Source organism: Lissotriton helveticus, chromosome 2_2, assembly GCF_964261635.1.
Source record: "Lissotriton helveticus chromosome 2_2, aLisHel1.1, whole genome shotgun sequence".
In the NCBI taxonomy this organism is placed as follows: domain Eukaryota; kingdom Metazoa; phylum Chordata; class Amphibia; order Caudata; family Salamandridae; genus Lissotriton; species Lissotriton helveticus.
This window is the reverse complement of record NC_136060.1, coordinates 476344804-476366255: the sequence shown is the minus strand read 5'-3', so window position 1 is coordinate 476366255 and position 21452 is coordinate 476344804.

Genomic DNA, 21452 nt, shown 5'->3' with positions numbered 1-21452 from the left:
CGGTTCGTGTTTGGAATTACTCTATCCCCCACTCCAGGGATTTGAGCAAAAGGAACAGAGTTGCATCAATTATGTATGTATAACTGAGTGGATAGTTGAGAGGTAATGCTGCATAGTCGCCTTTTAAAGAGGCTTTTACTGCCAGCATGGTTTCTCCATCTATGTGTTTTTTAGAACGCTTTTTTGTGGCTACGGAAGCCGGTTGAACCGCTGCCGCTGAGGCTCTGTTAGCCAATGAATTCCCTGCAACGTGAATGCCATCACGTTGATGACTCAGTGTATGTATCACGTGAGTCTTTTGTAGTTCTTTCTGTAAAAGAACTACTTGTTCCCAGAGCTTTTTATGCTTGATTGTGGCATCTGTGTCATCTTTGTAACCGTTTTTGATCCATGTCTGCATGTCAATATTGTAAGACTGGACGCAGTAATGCGAATTGCACACTATTAGTGTGGGGAATTCGTGATCTGCATTTTCAAGCGCAATCTTTAAAGATCTTATTTCAGCTCTCTGAGCTGTACAGTTTCTGAGTGATTCAGTTTTTGTAATTATCGGTCTGAATTTACCTAAGTGCCAGCGACCTTTAACAATCGCGCACGCTGCATTGTAAGTTTGTTTTCCCACAACGTAGTGTTGTGTAAATCTGTCTGTGTAAATCACACAGGTGTATTGTTTGAGAGGCAGAATTTCGATTGACAGAGGATATTCACTTTCGTATTCTACATCTTCTAGTCTTTTCATTTTTGGATCAAACGCATGTTTCACGTCTTCTGCAGCAAGAGAATTTTCCCATTGTATCCATTTTGGATCTAATGCCACTGCATTAGGAATGTGTGGTCATGTTACTGCCTCAAGGGATGATTCTGCTGTCAAAACAGATATGTTTCTCCCTTGGACTAGGGCTATTTCTTTTGCTACAGCAGTTTGAACCGCAGTTAGTATTTTTTCAGTAGAACTGAATTTCATTTCAGCTTGTGTGTACAAGTGTGATTTGTAAGCTATTGGTACCGTTTCTCCCTCATTAGAGGTCAGGTACGTGAATCCGCATCTTCCTGGGATGACTCGGATTACAAGGTTGCGTTCATGTGTGCGTGTTTGCAGTTTTGTTTTAGTTAACATATCTGTTTGTAATGATCTTAAAATTTCTGTGTGTTTCTGAGTCCAATTAATTGGTTTGAAATCAGGTTTTATTAATTCATAGAGAGGTTTAACCCTCTTTGCATAATTTAGAATTTATGTTCTACCGAAATTCAGGAAACCTAGTATTGATTGTAAGTTCTTCAGCGTTGTTGGAGCTTGGAGTACAGCACATTTCTCTAAGAAATTGTCTGCTAGGCTTTTGCCTTCACTTGATAATTCATATCCTAAAAACAGGACAGTAAGATGGGCAATTCGTGACTTTTTAAAGTTGAATTTGTACCCTTTAGCTGCAAACCCAAGTATTATGGTGTTCACTCTTTTCAAGTGAGTCTCCAGCTCATTATCTGTAAGATAGATGTCATCGACATAGGATAATGCCTCATCATCATACATTTGTAGTAACTCTGTTACCCTTGCTGAGAATAATCCTGGGCTATTCTTGAATCCCTGTGTGAGTCGACAGAATTGTTTTTGCGACCCCATTGTTGAGAAAGCGGTCAAATACCTGCTTTCAGGTGTAATGTTTTGACAAAAGAAGCCATTTGAGATATCTAATGTCGTTTTATATTTTTTGCGCATGACGTTATTCTTTAGTGCTGCACTGTGTGAGTTTTGTACTGCAAATGTTTTGCAGCAGGAGTTTAGGTGTCTGTAGTCCAAAACTAGACGATATGAATCGTCTGGCTTGGAGACAGGAAACAAAGGATTGTTCATTTGTGAGGTGCATGTTTCAATCACCCCCTGATATTCAAGTTGATCTAAGATCTCTTTGACTTGCTTTTTAGCTTCTTGCTTAACAGGATACTCCCTTTGTGCAGTTGGTTGATTTTTTAACTGTATTTTATGGTGAGGAGAATCCTCATCCCATCCTACATGATTTTTATATAATGCAGGAGCTTGGGCCACTGCCCATTTTATAGCAAATGTTTATTTTTTATGAATTGGAATATGATTTGAGAAGGCAGGCATAATCATTTCTTCGCCATGAGGACACTCCCTGACAAACTCTGGTGGCCAGTCTTTCTCAGCTAATAGGATGGCATAGCCTTTTGAAAGGTTATCCCAAAAGAGACCCCTTACTTTCCTAGTCTTGTCCCCCTCTATACGTAATGTTATTTCGTATAATTTATGTGGTTTGCCAACTCTGGTGTCTGCAGTTTCCACTTGAATGTATTCATTCGTGTCCACTGTCTCCAGAAGATTCATCAAGATCTTGCCAGCTATGGTTACTTCTGCTGCGCTGTCTAGCATTGTCTGGGCCCACTCTCCATTTTTCAGTTGTGTCCTCAGAATCCTCGGCATGTTTTATTTTAATACTAACTACCTTCTTTCTTGGAAATTTTAATTTTTTACTTTGATGAGCAGGTTCCTTGTCTTTGGACTTGACGTGCTCTTCTTTGTTTTCTGACCGTCCTCTTCTTTCCGATTTCTGTGAGGAAGTCTGAAAAGATCGAGAGGGACGTGTATCAATATCTTGATATCTGTCAGGTTTTCTTATTTTATCCTTATCTCTAAGGTTGTATCTTTTCTCAGAGGGCTCCCTGTGGGGAGACTTGCCACCTCGTTCTGGAGATCTATCTCTCCGTTGAGGAGACCTTCCTCTGGACTGGAATCGTTTTTCTCTGGGAGTGGATTGTTTATTACCCTCCCAACTCTTTTTTGGAGTGTTGAGATTATTTTTAATAAATGTTTTTTCAGGATTTTCAAGTAGTTGGGGTTTTACTGGTTTCCCACCCAAACTATCTCTACCTAGTTCTTCATAGGATTTTTCTATGATTCTGGCAAGTTCAAAAGGTTGTTCTGCTATATCTGTTTCTTTCAATTTCTGGAGGTATGTTATATCGTCCATTGCCAATTGAACTAATTCTCTGTATGCCTTTGTTAATTCTTTTAGTTTAACTAAAAGTTCTTTACTTGACATTTTTTCAATGTCGGGATGTGGTGTGTAACTGGCTAGAACCGGCCACGTGGCTCCTGGTCTACCTAGTGGACCGAGCCTGGTGATGTGATTTTGATGTTTTAGGGCGCCATTAAACCAGAGCAGGTGCTCTTGGTAAGTTAGTGGGATTTCAATGTCCTCGAAAGGAGCGTATTCATCCGGTGGTTCCTCTATTTTGTAATAGTGGAATTCGTGTGTCACAGCGTGTGCTGCTGGAAATTGTATCCATGAATAGAATACCTCTGTCTGCCGATATTCATGTGTCTCTACCACAAATATGACTGTACCACCTCATGATGATACTCCATTTTCTATACGTTTTTTAGTTATAGTTTTTCTTACATTTACCGGAATGATTATAGCATTTGGGTCATTTTCTTGGAGACTTGTGTCATCCGCTAGGAGTTGAGCTGCTAATCTAGCTTACTCCCTTTCGTCTTCACTTTCCGTCATTTTTACTAACAGAAAGTTTTCATTGCAGATCAAGTTTCAAGGGAAACAAAGATTAGGTGCACAATATTTTGGAACACTGTATCCTTCAACGTTGACTAAACCAAAAACTAATACATAGGAATCTCTTCCTACTAAGTTCCGGCGGATATTAACCTTTCACCCACTCCAGACGTCTTTTGGAGTATTTACGGGAAAAAGGGGTCTGTGTGAAAGGCACGACTGAGTTACTCTAGCGTCTTGCGTTAGATTATCGCCTTACCAAACGTTGGGCGCCATGTAGTGTAGTTCCTATATTCCCAATAGGCTCTGCGCATTGAAATAATATAAACAGCAGTGTAGACGTAGGACTGAGGTCATCTAGGTCTCTACTGACTATATTAGACTTAATTAGTTTTGCCAGCTAGCTTAGAGGTCACTAGAAACGTTCTCGAATGTTCAGGAAAGAGTTAACTCTCCTGATCTAGTCAAGAAGGGATTCGTTTCTGATAACCGCATAAACTTGACAACTTTGCTCCCTCAGAATAAAGAGTATATCTCTAGAGTTGTGTGAAAACAATAGACAACTATTTCACTCAGTCAATCGTGCATGCTTAGTCTCACCAGAGTGCAGAGAAATAGAGAGACGGTCGTTTTCAATAAAAGGTGTTATTTATTGAGCAGTCTTCTTTCTCATGCAAGAGAAATGAATTGCCACAGTTGCAATACTTATCATGAAGTAAAGTGCGTACAGTAAAAGTAGTATTATGAAATAATACTGTAAAAGCATTGATATGGTTTCTTAGCCATATGATACTTTAAAAGGGATAAAATATATACATACATAAAAACATTGACTAACGTACTCAACTGGTGCTTCTAATACACCCCTACCCCGGTGTACCTGACCTAAGCCTAATACGTGGGAAGGAGTAAGTAAGTTGCAGTTTAAGTTAAGGTGGTTTTTTGCCAAGAATCTGAATCAAGAAATCTCTTAAGGGTTTAGTCAGCTCTGTACCTTGGTTCTAGAATGAAGGAGGTCTTGCATCTCTTTCTCAGGACTCGCTCTCCCAGCAACCCACAAGGGTGACTGGAAACACCGGAGCTGGATTTCTCGGCAAGAGAAAAGACAGCGTCTCTCTCAGTGCGTCAAATGGGAGGGTCGGCTTCCTTCGGCTCTCGCATCAGCTGAGCTTCGGGCAAGTAGATAGCCGCTCTGCTCCAAACCACCGTGTGTTTGCTTAAGGCAACGTTGGTATATTTATACCTGAAAGGTGCCGGGTTTGACGTAAGGTTGGACATAAGACGTCACTAAGAACTAACAGTTCTTTCTGGACTCCAGGAGTTCTTGTGCAAATCAAAACAAAAGCAGGGGGAATTCCCGGGCTGCTGGAGGCTTGGTTTGTTTAAAGAACACGTTGTGCTTTCTAGGAGTCTATGGGAGTAGCCTTGCCGTATTTGGACTGCATGGGCTATGACTAGATATGGACATGATTCCTATGCCTTTATAAGGATATGTTTCATTATAACCACATAAGGGCATGAATCGGGGATATCTAATAAGGGTCCTAGATAGATTCACAACACCTTGATCCCAAATGTTCTAAAAACTACAGACCTATCTCTCTGCTTCCGTTCCCGGCCAAAATTGTAGAGCGGGCTGTTAGTATGACTCTCTCCTCCTACCTTGAACATCACAATCTGTCTGAAGAGGCCCAGTTTGGTTTTCAGCCAGCTCATGGGACTGAGACAGCCCTGTTGACCGCCATGGACGAGTTTCAGGGGCGGGCAGATAGGGGACTGGCAGCTGCACTGATTCTGCTTGACCTGTCTGCCACCTTTGATACGGTCAACTTTGGGATTCTGTTGAGAAGGCTGAGTGAGTGTGGGGTTAGGGGTTCTGCCTTGTGGTGGTTCCGCTCCTTCTTACAAGACAGACAGCAGGCGGTATCCCTCCCCCCTTTCAGTCCGCCTTTTCCAAGGCGCTGCATGGGGTGCCTCAGGGCTCAGCTATCAGCCCTATTCTTTTCAATGTGTACCTAAAACCTCTGATTGCTGTTGTTAAGGCGTATAATATCGATATAGTAAACTATGCAGGCGATACTCAGTTGATCCTGTCATTTGAGGGTGAGGAGTCGACTACAGTGGAAACTAGTATTAGGATTGCCTAGAAGCTCCTCGGCATCTGCAGCCTTAGCTGAACTCCACTGGCTCCACCTGAGACAGAGAGTACACTTTAAGTCTCTCTGCCTTGTTTTAAAAGCCCTTCACGGGATAGGACCTGTGCGTATGCGCAATAAATTCAACTGGTACACCCCGACAAGAACATTGCGCTCTCTTCGGCTAGATTAGTCATGGTTCCTAGGTTTCGCAAGGTCAGATCGGGGGGCAGATCATTTGGGATGGCAGCTGCATAATTGTGGAATAGTCTCCCTTTGGAAATCAGGCAACTCAGAGAGATTCTTCCTTTTAGAAAAATGGTAAAAACCTGGCTGTTTCCCAGGACGTAGTGGCCATTCCCGGTTTCTTGCACTCGCTCCCCTTTGAGTCACGTTTCCAGCGCCAGGACGCCTGCTAGGTGACAGCGCGCTTTACAAATTGAATAAATAAATAAATAAATAAGTTTGCAAAACGAAATTGTGCTTTGACACTGCATTATTACGTGACGTTCATTTGATACGTCTGTGGTGTCTGAGAAACAGCTGATGCTGTTCCTGTGGGACAGATATCCACAGTAATCTAATGCAAAAAGAGTTTTTTTTGCCCTTTTGTGGGAAGTAGGATGAGTAGGGAGACTGAACTGACCTTTGAGGAATTTTCAAGTGTTCATTTTGTTATTCGGTTGTCCCCCTATTTGGTAGTATTTTCTCCTTTTTGCACAGTACCTTCTGTATATTCAGTTCTGATGGAGCAGGTAGTACCTCAAGTGTTCAGTAAGGGCAGCCCCAATTTCCCCTTACCCCTGATTTTTGCTCTACCTGTTTTTAATGTAGAAAGTTACCTTTTCTCTTCATAAAGCCTCTGGAGTGTAATTTACATTAGCCTCCATCTGCAGCCCTTGGAGTTTCTTATGCCCAAAATGAGGTTTAAAAACTGTTATCCGAGAAGGGACAAAGGCTTGGGAGAGGGGAAGTGTTTTCCTCCTCTGGTAGGATAACTATTAGGTTGTGCCCAGGAACTTAATTTACTTCAAAAGGACCTCCCCTGTTACAGGCACATATAAGATGTCACCTGGACAGGTTTCTTCTTTTGTTCCTCCAGTCTGGCTGGCACCAATCCAAGTGGTGCGGGAGCTGTCCCCAAAACTGGAATGGGGTGATCACAGAAGAGGGGTTGCTCATTATCTTGGCCACACATGTAGGGTGTGTACACAGGCTCTCAACAAGGGAATACGGGTTTCATCATCTTGGAATTAGGCAGGGAGGGGCACTGTGGGAATATTTGCAGTACAGCACAAAGCAAATGTTGCAAAAGCAGGCAGCAAGGCAATGGCTGGGAACTCCTACCCCATTGGTTAGGGAGGTGGAGGAGTCACCTCCACCCATATGCTGGTGCCTGATATGAATGTGGCACCCATGGGACCCTCCACCGAACACTTTCTTGACCAGAGGAAGGGCAGCAGAAGTCTGGACCTGCTGTTTGTGGCCTGAGAAAAGTCTTGAAGGACTGGACATGCTCTCTCTTGTACCCAGGATGAAGAAGTTGACATAAAGGCTCAAACCCTGACCTCTTGTTCAAGCTACAGGGACTTAAGCTACAAAAGGCCTTTTCAGATATTTCCCAAACGACAAGTCCCAGCTGGACCTGAACTGGACACTGCTGGTGGCCTCTCCTTGAGGGAATCCTAATCCTCAAGTGCTGTTCCTGGTGTCCTAGATCCCTTGGCTGTGTCTGGCTGGGCGTCTCCTACAACCCCTTAAAGCCTTTGCAAAATTATACAAAAAAAGTAATGGATGGATTGCTCGAATTAATCTCAGCCCCTGGTAATTACTCTTGGCCATATCCAAGTCCATCTGTATTTTGCGCGCCATGTGGACCCAGCTATATGCAAATCAGCCTTAACCCTGTTCCCATGGGAATTCCAATTTGTCCAGCGAACAATGGGGTAGAAAAGGACAGTGGAAACTGCTGATACTTCAAAGGGATCCTCTATCTCTTATACTCTACACCCAAAAGTCTGGTTCAATACAAGGAACATCCCAGGGGAGTCCAGCAAATTCATATGCTGTGTTTGGCCTATCTCCACCCTCCATCTTAGGTATCATTTGGATATAGGAAAACAAAATAGACGCCAGTGTTGCTGCATGTGACAACCAGGGCACACGTCCTAAAAAAAGAAGTGGGGGGACGCTGACGTCACGACAGGATGGACGTCACGAAAGATGGCTTGCACCATGCGACTCATTGCCTCCCCTCCCTCACCCCTTAGATGCGATTGCATCAGAGAAACCAGTGCGTGAACAGCTCTCTCAATGAGCTTCGATCTCGCCCCAGAGAGGGCTCCAGTTATTGAGCGCCCGGTAAAATAAGTGGGGGGACGCCGTCCACCTGCCTGGTACCCCGACTCGAGCCCTGGTGACAACCACACTCCTCACACATTCTCCGACCACAAAAGTAAACATATGTGTACATGTCATCCGGTAAACAGACATAATATCGACTACAAAATATCGAATGGACATAATATTGAGTCCAAAATATAGGCTGGACAAAATATCGAATGGACAGAATATAGACATCAAAAATATCGTTTTGAAGGTAAGTAATGTAATATCGAATGTTAAAAATATAGAAAGTTAAAATATCGAAGTATATAATATAGGTTATTAAAATTATCGAATTTTTAATATCGAATTTTTTATAGTGTTTGTTATGTTATATGTGTGAAAAGTGTGTATTTATGTTATAATTAATTTTAATTAATGAATTTTGTTTTTTTAATTTTTGCGTAATGTAATTCTGTAGCGGGTTGTGGATTTATAGGGGAATAGGGTGGGGAGTAATTTAATTATAATTAATTAAATATGTAAATTTATATATTGGTATTTATTTTTAATTAATTGTTAATTAATTTATATTTGGCAATTAATAAAATTTTAATTGGCAATTAATTTTAATTAATTGAGTAATTGCTAATTATGTTAATTTTACTAAGTAATTTTCTGTAGAGGGGTGTGGGTTTATAGGGGAATTGGGTGGGAAGTAATGTATTTATTATTAATTAAATATGTAAAAATATTTATTGGTATTTTTTTAGAATTAATTGTTAATTACTTTTTATGGGTAATTAATTAAATTTTAATTGCCAATTAATTTTATTTAATTGATTAATTGCTAATTATGTTAATTTAACTTATTTATTTTCTGTAGCGGGTTGTGAGTTTATAGGGTAATAGGGTGGGAAGTAATTTATTTATAATTAGTTAAATATTTCAATGTATTTAATTGTTTTTAATTTTAATTAATTGTTAATTAATTTTTAATTGTTAATTAATTATTTTGTTAATTTCTAATTAATTTGAATAGGTAACTAATAGTAAGAATTTATTGTAATTTGTAATTTTAATTGATTAATTAGTATATTATATTAAATTGATAATTACTTTTAATTAATTTTTATAGATATTAATTTATACTGTTTTTGAATAATATAAGAAGTAATTACTTTCTCTACTGTTGCACTCTCTGGAGTGGGAATAGTAATTTTTACCCCTACGCTATCCAACGCTTTCCCTACTGTTGCACTCTTTGGAGTGGGAATAGTAATTTTAACCCCTAGGCTATCCAATGCTTTCCCTACTGTTTTTTTTTTTTTTAGAATTTTTTTATTGCAGATTCACAATAATCAAGTAACAAATATTCAGGCACTTTCAATTTGTCGTGAATAGCGCCTCTCATTCCCCCCAAGTGGATACACGGCCATTTAGCCCACACCCCGGAGGTCGGGCGGCAATTTTCAATCAAGCGCTTTGTGTAGGCCAGTGTATTTTCAGAGCATTTCAAGGGCCAATCTTAACCTCTGCAGCTTTTTTAATTTTTCCCCTTTTGCTGAAACCCCCCCCCCTTACCCCCCTTTGAACAGTGAAAAACATAGATACTTGCATCCATCAGACTAAATGCAGAAAGAAACCCAGCAGCAGCCACACCCTCTCACCCGTCCCCCCTCCCTGCCCATGCCAGTTATTTCGCTTTCTAGATCTGCATCACATTTCCTAGGCATTGTACGACAGTCCCCAGGTGCATTATTTATGTTGCAAGTTCGCATTGCCTATGCCCCCACAAGCCCGGCCCTCCATCCCACCCTCAGCCAGTGGGTTCACAGTCACATCCCTCCATCTAGTCCTCTATATCGTCTCCATTTAGACCAAACTCTGCGGAATTTTTCAGGGCAACCCCTGGCCTTATATGTCACCCGTTCTGCTGCCATGTAGATATCAAGCCCCCTTCTCCATTCCTCCATGTCGGGGGGCTCTGGTGCTCCCCAATGTTTTGCAATATCTCGTTTTGCCACCACCAGTGCTAAGACCAGGAATATAAGAAGGGGACGCGTCAAGTCTACTTTGTTGGTCATGCCCAGTAAAGCTAGTTTGGGCTCTTGCGTGATCGGGACCTCTAGGACCTCCTCCAATTCTTTGAACACCTGGGTCCAGTATGCTTGTATTACACTGCATGACCATAGCGTGTGGTAAAAAACCCCAATCTCCCGAGAGCATCTAAGACAGTTTGGGTCCTCAGCCTTTCCCATTCTGCATAGCCGCTGCCTGTCGTAGTAGGTTCTATGGAGTATATTTAATTGAATCAATCGCAGTCGGGACTTGATCGCTACCTCACGGGAATGCATCAGCACTGTGTCCCAATCCAGGTCCTCCATCTCTCCCACCTCCGTCTCCCATGTGGCCCTGAGCTTTGCCAGATCCCCCAGCATATGGTTAGTCAAAGTCTTATATGTCAGGGATACTGCCTTTCCCCTGCATCTGCTCCTGCAGGAGCCTCCCCTCTAGAGGTGCATATTCCGGGATATCTAGGAGCGTAATTTTTTGGGCCTGCCAAGCGTGCCGTAGTTGCATATATTTAAACTGCTGTGTGTTGTGGAGCCCGAAGTCTGACTTAAGGGTCTGAAACGATTTAAATTCCCCCTTGGCAATGACATCCCCTATGGTGGAGATGCCAATATCATCCCACCTCCGGAAGCCTTTCAGTTTGTGGAGTTCCGTTAACCACTGGCAGTGCCATAGTGGTGTCTGTCGTGTTGGCTTTCTGTCCCAGCCCATACGACGGGTAGCCGTCCTCCACGCGTTTAGCGCCACTAACGTGGCTGGGAGGAGGGAGGTCCGCCCCGGAGCCCCATAGAGGAAACACAAAAGATTTTTGGTTGACATCGTAGCTCTTTCTAGTGCGTACGTTGGGTGATCCGCTGGGACATGAAGCCAATCGTTTATTGGCGTTAGATGTTCCGCCCAGTAGTAGGCCTCCAGATTTGGGAGTGAGATCCCGCCACTGTATTGATGCCTCTGGAGAGTGGACAGAGCCACCCTGGCCTGTTTACCTAACCAAAGAAAGGATCTCAGGTCTGCATGGATCCTGCGGAAGACCGATGCCTGTATCGGATAGTATTCATTTTGCAGAGCGTAGAGGAATTTTGGAAATGTGACCATTTTATAAATGGCCGCCCTCCCTAGGAGAGTCAGCGGGAGCTGTCTCCACCGGGTCATATCCGCCACTGCATTAAGTATGATCCTTTCTACATTCCTAGTAAAGGAGAGGGCCTCGCGCACGGTAATGAATACCCCGAGGTATTGGAAGCCCTCGGTACTAGTCAGAAGGTCATCCGGTAGAGTCCCCCATCGATCGCTTCCCCCCGGGTCATAAAGCACTGACTTGTGCCAGTTTATTTTATGACCAGCCATCCTGCCGTATCTGTCTAGTGCTTGGAAGAGCTCTGGGATCGTGGTTTCCGGTTCTGTTATGTAGAGTAAAACATTGTCCGCGTAGAGTGAGATTTTTTCAGGCAGCGAGTCATGGGCACCGGTTGTAAAACCGTGGATGTCAGTGTTCTGTCGGACCCTAGCGGCCAGTACCTCTATTGTAAGCGTGAACAGGAGGGGGGACAGGGGGCATCCCTGCCGGGTACCTCTTTGAATCTGAAACTCTCGGGATAGAGTCCCGTTCACCCGCACTCTGGCCTTCGGGGCGGTGTAAAGAAGCCGTATCCACCGCATGAAGTTGGGACCAAAGCCGAACTTACGTAGAACAGCGAAAAGGAACGGCCAGTGCACTGCGTCGAACGCCTTCTCAGCATCTAAAGAGAGGAACCAGTGGGGGTCGGCACGGCCCCACACCTCTTGCAACCAGGTATGGGTCCTTCTAAGATTGAATTTAGTGGCCCTGTCTGGAAGGAATCCCGATTGATCTAGATGTACCAGATCTGTGATAAGCGCTCGCAGTCGGTTAGCCAGGATGGTGGCCAACAGCTTCACCTCAGTGTTCAGTAAGGAGATGGGTCGATATGAGGCGCAGTCCACCCGTGGTTTGCCCTCTTTATAAATTGGAACGATCGTTGCCCTCGTCAGGTCAGGGGGCAGCTCTCCCTCCTCAAAGGCGCCTGCAAAGAGTCCCCCAAGATGTCGCAACAGTAGGTCTGTTGTCCGCTTGAAGAGCTCTACCGGGAAGCCATTGGGTCCCGGGGTTTTGCCGGGCCTCAATCTGGCAATGGCCTCGGTAATATCATCCACCGTTATGGCCGCCTCTAGGGTCTCCATTGACTCAGGGGGGAGGGTCGGCAGGACTGCAGCATCTAGGTAGCATAGCGCCTCCTCCTGCGTGGCTAGGTCACGCGCCGCATAGAATGCCTCAAAGTGCGTGGCAAAAGTTTCGGCTATCTCCCTATCCATGTTAACAGTAACGCCGTTACCGGCCTGCACTTCATCAATCCATCTCGCCGCCCTCTCTTTCCTGCTGAGCCACGCCAAAAGCTTCCCCGACTTGTCCCCCACGTCATATAGCCTGTGGAGGGTGGCAAGGGCCTGGGTTTTCGCTTCTTCGTTCACCAATTCCCTATACTGTTTCTGGACATCCAGCAGCTTTCTGAGGGTCTCGTCGCTTTTTTGGGTTAGATATTCCCTTTCTCTTTCTAGGATCGTCTGTTCTAGGGCGGTCACCTCCGCCTAGAGTCTACGTCTCTCCTCACCCCGCCTAGAATGTATCCTTTCCCTAAGGACTGGCTTCAGGGCTTCCCATAGGGTAACCTTCGAGTCAACCGTGCCCACATTTTCAGCCAAGTAAACTTTAATGTCAGCTCGTATACCTCTAAGTAGGGTCGCATTCTGTACATCCCAGGCCGCCAGTCGCCAAGTTCCCGCGTGTCTAGCCTGGTCTCGTCCTACCCTTACATACAACGGCGAATGGTCCGATATACCCCTGGCCCTGTATTTAGCAACATCATCTACCCTCAGGTATTGGCGGGACATAAAAACATAGTCAAGGCGCGAGAACACCCTATGTGCCCCGGAGTAGTAGGAGTATGCCTGTAGTGTCGGGTGAAGCCACCTCCAAATATCCGTGAGTCCTATGGCCGACATCTGACTGCAGAGTGTTGTCTGGTTCTCGCCCCCTACCCCTTCTCCTGATCTATCAGGTCGGGTGTCCATAACATCATTGAAGTCCCCTCCCACCACTTGTATTGTATCTGAGGTCTCCAAGAGTATGTGGTTGAGCGCCAGGGGGAGTACGTGGTTGCAGTTTGGGCGGTGCATATACCGAGACAAGTGTGTAGGTGCGTCTGTTCCAGGTGCCCTGCACTCCAGCGTATGTCCCTTGGGGGTCCAGCCAGGTGCGGGTAATGCAAAATGGGGAAGCTATTTTAGCGACAATTGCCACCCCTCTGGAGTCCGATGTGTATCCCGCATGTGCCAATACTCTGTGTCTCCCTCTAGAGAGAAAGGCGCATGTAGTGCCCCGGAGGTGAGTTTCTTGCAGGAAAGTAAAGTCCGGATCCACCCTCTTGATATATGCATTCACCAGTCCCCTCTTGATTTTAGAACCCAAGCCGTTGACATTCCATGTCAGGATACTCATAGTCCTATCAACCCCTATTGGTGTGGCTACGTTACTTGCCATTGTACTGCGAGGTAATTGCATGCGGTCCAATTCCGGCCTGTGCAGGTGGTGTGTGGGCTCAATGTGCGCTGCTGCATTAATCTAGTGCAAGTGGCCCCCCTCCCTCCCTCGACCCTCTCCTTCCCCAACTTGAGAGCGTTCGAAAACTTTTCATCCCCCCACCCACCTCCCCGCCTCCCCCCCCTTCCAGTTGCATCCTACCATAGGACCAAACTATCCGCATGTGAAGGCCTGTCGCCCTCCCACACATCCCTCCCTTCACAAACTCAAAAACAGTAAGAGAAACTTAAAGAACATAGAAGGGCGTGGTAACTTGCGTGCTCCAATAAGTCGAGCTGCAATCCCCTGAATCCCACAGCACCATCTTTCACGAGTGTGAGTCTTGCGTGTCCATTACAGGTGCGCCGGATCGCCCCGAGGAGTCCTGTTCCAAGTGATGGATTTCCTTGACTAGGGGGTGGATCAAGTCCTCCACCTCCTCCTCTCCTCCAGATGCGCGGCCCTCCGATTCCTCCTCTTCATCTCCTTCTGAGCGGATGCCATTGCGCAAGCAACTGAACCTGGATCCCGCCACAGAGTTATTTCCAGGTGTCGTCGATCCACCACCCCGAATGTCTTCCGTGGCCCGGGATCGGTATGGAGTCGCCGGAGTCAACTTTCGCACTCTCCGTGATTTCCGTCTCTGTGGTTTCGGCATTTCCCAGCGTGTCATCTCCCGCAGTGATCTCTCCAGGGCTTCTTGTCCTATGGTTTCTCTGCCGTTCAGTACAGGGCGTTCCTCAAGCCATTGCCAGGCGTCTTCTGGGTGCGAGAAAAAGATGGCTTTATCTTTGTAGATCACCTTGAGCTTAGCGGGGAAAAAGGGCATGTATCGAATGTCTAGAGTCCTCAGTTTTGCCTTCACAGAGTCAAAAGATCGACGTTGTTTCGAAACTTCCTGGCTGTAATCCGGGAAAATCATTATGGTCATGTTCTCTGAGCGTATCTCTCCCATTTGTCTGGCTTCTTTCAAGATTAGATCTCTGTCCGCAAAGTTCAAGAAGCGTGCTATGACCGGTCTCGGTCTCGCCTCCTCTGGAGGTTTCGCTAGGAGTGCCCTGTGCGCTCTTTCAATGATGAAACAAGGGGAGAACTGTGCTGTCGGGAAGGTGGTCTTCAACCAGGCGTGTCATGTTTTCCCCCAATTCCCTCTCTAAATCCCACGAAGCGCAGGTTGTTGCGTCTCGATCTATTTTCTGCATCATCCACCTTTCACAGCAGTTGGCGGTGCGAGGCCTGCAGTTCCGCCATGTCTTGCTTCAGGGCAGATATCGCCGCATCGTGGTCGTTTATCCTCGTTTCAGTCTCCGTCACCCTCTCAGACAGTTTCCGGAAATCTTGCCGTAGTAGTGTAACCTCGCCGCCCACTTCCCCGATTTTCACCTCCAGGGCCGCCCGGGACTCTTGGATGTCTGTTCTGGATGCTTGGATGGCCTCCATCAACAGCCCCGTGTCGGTCCGCACTCCGGGTGTCAATGAGTGATGCTCCACTGTGTGTCTTGGCGCCGCAAAGTTGTCCATGGGGCCTCGTTTCACGCTTTTAGGGACCACGTCTCTCTTCCCCATGGCTGTGCTCCCTTCGGGTGAGGGCTCCTGGGACAGACCGCAAGTGTCAGACCCCCGACGAGTCAATGGTAGAGTTGGAGCCGAGCAGTGGGGGGGGAAGGGGGGAGGAACGCCGTCTTATAGCGCAGCTTGTAGACCCCTGACACCTCCGTCGGCCGACCTCCGGTCAGTGATAGATGCTGCTCCTTCAGTGCGCGTCCGGCCCCGTCTCGCATGCCCGTCTGAACGCGGTCACACCAACTGCCACCCACAATGAGCACAGCGCCGTCGGGTGCTCAGGGCCTCTGTCACTGTCCACACCTCTGGCACTCCGGGTCTCCCCCTAGACAATCAGGTGAGCAGGGCAGCGAGCGAACCGTTCTTCAATGGGGCGGGCGGGAGGTCGCGAGCTCCAGAACCTCACAATGGGCAGAGCACTCCCGCGTCGATCTCCTCCTTCGGGCAGCTCCCGAGCACTGCCGCCATGTTGGTACAGGATCTGGGTCCTTGTGGCAGGCTCAGTGGTCCAGCGCCAGCCGACCCCCGGAGTTGCCTCACCGCCAAGAATGTACCAGGGCCGTTCCGCCCCCCGAATTCACTGACAGCGGGTGTGGGCGCGGGAAATGACGGAGGTGACCTCCCTCTCACCGGCTCCGAGCAGCGCCGGCCGCCATCTTGGTAAAGGCGGCCGGTGTTCGGTGTCTCCCGAGTTTTCCGCCGCCCTCCGGTTAGCCAGCACCGTGGACCGACCTGTCCGCCGCGTTCTCCGGGCTGTGTCCTCAGACTCCACCTGGCCTCGGGATGGCTCCTATGCGCCCCGGCGAATCGCGGACTCTGCGCCCGCCATCTTGGCCTCGCCGCGAGACGCTGAGTCGGAGCTTCAGGCTCGGTTTGCTGTGGAGGTCTGCACCGTTAGTGCGGCGGATGTACCTCCGGCAGTTCCAGAGATGTTGCGGCTCCCGTTGGTGTGTGTGGCGCTTCACTGGGGATGGTAATACGGCGGATCTGTGTGCAGCTCGTCGGGAGCTCCGGCAAGGTACGTCTCAACCGGCCATGCTGCTGGCCACGCCCGAGATGCTTTCCCTACTGTTGCACTCTTTGGAGTGGGAATAGTAATTTTAACCCCTACGCTATCCAACGCTTTCCCTACTGTTGCACTCTTTGGAGTGGGAATAGTAATTTTTACCCCTACGTTATCCAACGCTTTCCCTACTGTTGCACTCACTGGAGTGGGAATAGTAATTTTTACCCCTACGCTATCCAACGCTTTCCCTACTGTTGCACCCACAGGAGTGGGAATAGTAATGTTTACCTCTACGCTATCCAACGCTTTCCCAACTGTTGCACTCTTTGGAGTGGAAATAGTAATTTTTACCCCTACGCTATCCAACGCTTTCCCTACTGTTGCACCCATTGGAGTGGGAATAGTAATTTTGACCCCTACGCTATCCAACACTTTCCCTACTGTTGCACTCTCCGGAGTGGGAATAGTAATTATTACCTCTACGTTATCCAACGCTTTCCCTACTGTTGCACTCACTGGAGTGGGAATAGTAATTTTTACCCCAACGCTATCCAACCCTTTCCCTACTGTTTCACACACTGGAGTGGGAATAGTAATTTTTACCTCTACGCTATCCAATGCTTTCCCTACTGTTGCACTCTTTGGAGTGGGAATAGTAATTTTTACCCCTACGCTATCCAACGCTTTCCCTACTGTGGCACCCCTTGGAGTGGGAATAGTAATTTTTACCCCTACGCTATCCAACGCTTTCCCTACTGTTGCACTAACTGGAGTGGGAATAGTAATTTTTACCCCTACGCTATCCAACGCTTTCCCTACTGTTGCACCCACTGGAGTGGGAATAGTAATTTTTACCCCTACGCTATCCAACGCTTTCCCTACTGTTGCACTCACTGGAGTGGGAATAGTAATTTTTACCCCTACGCTATCCAACGCTTTCCCTAATGTTGCACTCTCTGGAGTGGGAATAGTAAATTTTACCCCTACGCTATCCAACGCTTTCCCTACTGTTGCACTCTCTGGAGTGGGAATAGTAATTTTTACACTTCCGCTATCCTATGATTGTAAAAAAATGTTTTATTACTTTCATTAATTATTTAAATATTATAAGGTAATTTAAGTATTTTTAAGTATATTTTAGTAATTAATTTTTAATAATTATTTAATTTAACATTGTTTTTAATAAAGTCGATATTTTTACAAACTATATTTTTGTAAACAATATTTTTTACTCGATATTTTTGTACTTACCTGTTTGTAGATACAAAGTCGATATTCTGTCTGTCGATATTTTTTCTCTGATATTTTTGATGGTCGATATTATGTCCCTCGATATTATGTCAGTGATCCTATCATCCATGTCTCAGAAGGACCTGGTTGCTGAGAATTGGCAGACCAATTTAAAAAATGCAGGCGCAGAGAGTAAGCGACTCTCTCTTGCAGAAACAAGTAAAAAGGTCTCTCTTGTCACATCAGTCTTATCCCTGCACCCACAGTCCGGCCTCTACAGCCTGGTAAACTGACAGAAGACATGCTTGGTACGGTGGGTGCACGTGGGTTGCCTCTTTAGACCCCATAGCTCCGCTCATGGTTACCATTGGCATCTATGTCACAGAAAATTCCAACACAGACACCCACAACTTCCTGTGTGTTGAGGAAGAAGTCAAAAAGCTACCGAGCCTGCTACGATGAAGTTGAGGCTGGGAAGTCCACTCTCCAGAGTTCTGCAGGAGACCATTCTCCATCCCAACAGGGGTGAAAATGTAGGGGCTTATTCACAAGCATCTTGCGCCACCGGTACCTCACTATTAATATTGAAATAAGTGACATACCGGCGGTGCAAGGGGCTTGTAAATAAGCCCCACGGGGCTTATTTACACTTCACTTTTTCCAAAATTAAAAGTGACGTGCCAGCGGCGCAAGAGGCTTGTAAATACGCACTATACAGACTTATTTACAAGTTCATTTCTCCCATATTAGAAGTAAGGACACCTGGGGGCATATTACCAACAAATAGCGATATTTATCGCTAAGTAGGGTTCGCCGCAATATTTTTATCGCCGCGCATCACCGGTTTTTATCGCTGAGATAACTTGCTATTAGCAAGGTTTATCTCAAAAGCGATAGAAATCATTCGAAATGCATGAATATCGCTGAGAATACAGCGATATTCACGCATTAGCGACAAAATGTTCTTAGTCATGTTATCCACCTCCCATTGGATAACATGGCTAAGAACTGGTCTGAGCAGGCGTTGGTTTTTGGCGATAGCGGGAATATTTCCATCGCTACGCCTGCCTTGCTAATAGGCGATAGCCATGTTAGTGACTGCTTTCAGTCACTAACAGGTTGGGTACGCCCACTTTGCATGTCATTAGCGATAAATATCGCTGACATGCAAAGCGGGCCCCAAACCGCTCGCTATCGCCTAAAAGCTGTTGCTAACTGATGTTAGCGACAGCTGGCTAATAGAGCGATAGAATTATCGCCGCTTAGCGGCCGAAAACGGCCGCTAAACCGGCGATAATTGCCTATCGCCACCCTTGATAATATGCCCGTAGTCTGTTAATGTATGTGTAAAAAGAGGCACGGTTGCAGTCGATGTAAAGCTGAGGTGTAGGTGCAAAACTAGACCAGAATGGTGCAATCTACGTCACCATGATGCTCACCACGTTCGCAGACAAAGCAGATCGATACAGTCTCCTTCAGTCTGTTACATAAATAAATAAAACAGGATTAAGAGTTACCCACGTTTGCTTCCCTTTGTTTTGTTAATGGACACTTTCCTATTTCATTGATGGATGCCACGTGCGCATCTTTGCGGCTGATTAATTCGCCATGTACCCGCTACGCCTCATTTACGAGCTGCATCATTAGGCCTCAGTTAATTGGGCCTTGCATTTTGCGGTATAGATTTTGCATTGCACTTATTGTCTTCCGTTATCCTCTCCCAAGGGGCCCATATTTCGCCGAGAGTCGCTGTCCAAGCCCTGCGCCCCTCCCTGTGTCTATGAGCCCCTCCCTGCTCGTGACTGGGGGTGTTGCCGCCATGATGGCCACTTATACAAGCTCACAGCAGATGTGTGCCTTCTCTTCTAGCCGCTGTATAAATAGAAGTCGCTTCGCGCGACAGCTGTGAGTCACGCGCCCCGCTCGCCTCGTGCCAATGTAAAGAAATATACTCAGGAGACGCTCATAGAAGCCCGCTCAGTCCAGCGCTCTGACGGGTTTTTTGGTGTAGGCCTGCCTTGAAAATACCACATTCACCTGATCTGTGTAATTTGTGGAATGAACCTCGTCATGGCCCCCATCCTGCCCGCCCCTCGGTTGCCAGGGAAGGCGTGTGTTGTGGCAGATGGTAATATAGGTCGTATGCAACCTTACACGAGCAGTGTCTGTGCAATGTTTGGCCCTGGAAAGGTGTCGAAAAGTTTCAGATTTTCGCATTTCGTGAAGTTTGAAAACATTTCTTGGCAATGGTAATTTTCAGTGGCGTTTAAATAATTTTGACTCTGATAGAACCCAATAACATAGATATTAACTGTTTCCTGCAAAGTGTATTTTGTGCACAGCGAGTTGCATAATGCTAAATAAGTGCAACACAAATTGTTGCAACTAGCACGATTTTTACCTAGAAGTGGAAAAGCAACACTTTATAGAATTCGCAGATTTCCAAAGTTTTCAGTGGACCTGTGAAGGTGTAAAAAAAAAAATCTTACCCTCATTAGGAGTGGCCTAATTCAGATGGGGCTGATAACAACAGTTCCTGGCATTCTCGGAATTGTGAGATCAATAGGAAAGCAACCAAAATATTCGGGTGAGAGTTTGGGCCAAAATGAAGAATTACCTGGGGAACTGAACCCTGAGTTATCTTTGCCTGTGAATTCCTGGTTTCTTTGTGAACCTTCAGGCTCTAATCCTAGTAGGCTGATATTTCCAACTCCTGCAGTTGCTGGTGTCCCTGGTTTTGGTAACTGGGGAAATACCAGCTCATTTTCCAGGTCACTCATGATGAGGTTCTCAGTGTAGACCTACAAATTTTGCGGTGTACCCGAAAGAAGGATGTCCACATTTCAAGGATTCTTGTACTTTCTTTATTTTCCCTCCAAAATCTTTTATTTCATATTCCTTAAAAAATGTTAGGAGCCTCAGCCAACACGTTTCGTTCGAACAACTTACTTCTTCAGGGCGTCTCCTTCGAATAATCCTTATATCTTCATTAGTCCAATGAGAGTGGTGCATATAAGTATCATGTAGTCACATATCGAGTTTTTGTCCAGATATATTCCATCCTAGTTAGCTGTAATAGTACACTGATTACATCCACATATTCTGGGTTAATTGTACCCCATATTGACACTTTGTAGCAGGATGATATCCCACCCTCGTCGCCAAATGTAGCAGGATGATAAACGAAGCAAGAATCCTCTTCTTTGTAATTAAATTGAAGTTTATTGTAAATAATAACTCCACCCGAAAGAAGGATGTCCACATTTCAAAGGTTGTTGAACTTTCTTTATTTTCCCTCCAAAATCTTTTATTTCATATTCCTTAAAAAATGTTTAGAGCCTCAGCCAACACGTTTCGTTCAAACAACTAACTTCTTCAGGGCGTATCCTACGAATAATCCTTATATCTTCATTGGTCCAATGAGAGTGGTGAATATAAGTATCATGTAGTTACATATCGAGTTTTTGTCCTAATATATTCCATCCCAGTTATCTGTAATAGTACACTGATTACATCCACATATTCCGGGTTAATTGTACCCCATATTGACGCGTTCTATTATGCACACGCCAAACCCTGTGACCAAGAGCTGAACTTGCACACTCTTACATTAATGATCAATCATTCACGCTATTCACTTCTGTGTAGTTCCTCTGTCCTCAAATTTACACGAAGCGTTTGATAAGGTATAACTTCTACTCTGTACAGGTATCACTAACCAATTTGTCCGTTTATAATTGTATTTGCGGAGGTAGCACAATTTAGGACTATAGCGTATTGGAGAAGGCTCTGGACTACGCCGGAGCTGTTACCCTACGCAAAGGCACTAAACATGTAAGAGAAGCTGATTCGTCATGTAAAATCCAATGGCTTCAAAAAATCAAGTGCACATTGGATGACATAGGGCTCAGTCACTTGTGGGAGGATCCAGTTGGTAGTCTGTTTCCATCACAAAAAGATTACAAGGAAGCACATTGGAATATGGATAACAT